Consider the following 1935-nt stretch of genomic DNA (forward strand, 5'->3'; position numbering starts at 1 on the left):
AAGGTGGATTTGGGAAGAGGGGAGCGAGGGGAGGAAATGGTGTAATTTTGGGCGTCATTAGATGCCGGCCGCCGCCGTGAGGCGATTTCCGGAGGCCGCGCAAGGCGGAGCCGGCGGGGAACAAAGAGTACGAGGAAGAGGGGAATGGTCTTTAGGGTTTCTAGATTTTCAGACACTTTTATGTAAAAGTCCAAATCAATTATGGACCGTTGGATTAGATGGACGGAACGGACCAGATTAATTTTAACTTAAAGGTATCAAACGACGTAGTATTGGCATGATACTATGCCGTTTTGAGGGATCCTAGGGACTGAAGATTGGACCGGGTATTGGGTGTATTTGGGCCTGGCTTGTTTGGTTTTGGGGGTGGGGGGTCCGTTTGGGCTTTAAGAATTTTAAAGGATTTGGCCCAAAACAATTCAACTCCTCTTTTATCTTTCTCTTTCTTTTCAAATTAACTCATTTTTTTTAAAAAAAAAATTAAACTAAAAGTAAACCTAAATTGATTCCTACTCAAATTATCTTAGCAAATTAATTACCATAATTAAGAAATTAAAGAAAAACTACTAAAAATCCATATTGGAATTAAAAGGCGCAAAATGACTATTTTTTGTGATTTTCCTTTTTATAAAACAACCTTATTACTATTCTTAAAATGAAAAATTAACTCCTAAAGGCGCATGCGACATATTTTTTTTGTATTTTTCACTAATTGAAATGCACAAACAAAATGCAAACAATTAACAGAAAATGCCACGAAAATCCACAAAATTTCAAATACTGAAAGAAGTTATTTTATTTTGAATTTATGGGAGTAATTCACATAGGGCAAAAATCACGTGCTCACAGTTGCCCCTCTTTGCTCGGGAACACAAAGAGTTTTCGTGCAAAGATAAGTGAGCGGATACGAGCGATTTTTGCCCGTTCGAATACTCCGTGTGAAGCATTTTTGAAAAGTTTGACCACACCCTGCTTCTGAGGTTGCCTACATATCCTTGGCTAAAAAGGAATCAGGTCAGTGTAGTTCGGGAAGGTCTGGTAGCTGGGACTACCAGGAGCTGTGATTTCACTGCTGTTGCTGCTGCTACTGCTCGCTGACCTCCTTATTACACCACGTTAAAATAAAAAGAAGCTGGCCTAAGCTATGATCTATGAATTACAAAAGGGTCCTATCTGTGTCTTCTAACTTGCGCTTGTGTTGCCTTGAACTTGTATTCTTCCACTGGAATTCTTGCGTTGTTGCCTTGCATTGTGATTGGAGATGTTTCGCCATTCCTCCGAGTGATGCTGGACTACTGAAGTTTGAAATATGTGCCTCTATTCTCCAGGCAGGCTCCTGATTGCTGACGCTTGAAAATTATTCCCTTGTTCTCCAGGTGGGCTCCTGATTGCTGAACTTGAAACGTATTCCCTTGTTCTCCAGGTGGGCTCCTGACTGCCGAACTCGAAACGTATTCCCTTGTTCTCCAGGTGGGCTCCTAACTGCAACAAATAAAGAAAACAAAGAACATTTCCTGCCCCAGTTTGGTGGCTGGGCACAGATGTGAGTGTTAAATTGAATTATTCTACCAACTATTATAAGGATTTGAAAGCTAAGTCCTATTATCCAGGGAGGTCCTGACAACTCCTAACAGTTACGAACCTAAGTTATATTTTCTAAAGGTAGTACTCCCACCACACTTGTTATCAAAAAGACTTTAAACTACCTCCTATTATCCAGGAGGGTCCTGACAATCTTCTAGCTAAAAGTACGGCTTCCACTATATTTTGCTATCTAAACCGACCTTAAAACTACGCCCCATTATCCAGGAGGGTCCTGAAAACTTCTAATTGAATCCTATCTTAAACATGCCAATTTTGAAACCCACTTATGCTCATTTGGGGTACAGTTATGCTAAATTGTGCTACTCATGATTGTCTTGACATTTAAACTAA

The sequence above is a fragment of the Nicotiana attenuata genome, unplaced genomic scaffold, assembly GCF_001879085.1.
Source record: "Nicotiana attenuata strain UT unplaced genomic scaffold, NIATTr2, whole genome shotgun sequence".
NCBI classification, from domain to species: domain Eukaryota; kingdom Viridiplantae; phylum Streptophyta; class Magnoliopsida; order Solanales; family Solanaceae; genus Nicotiana; species Nicotiana attenuata.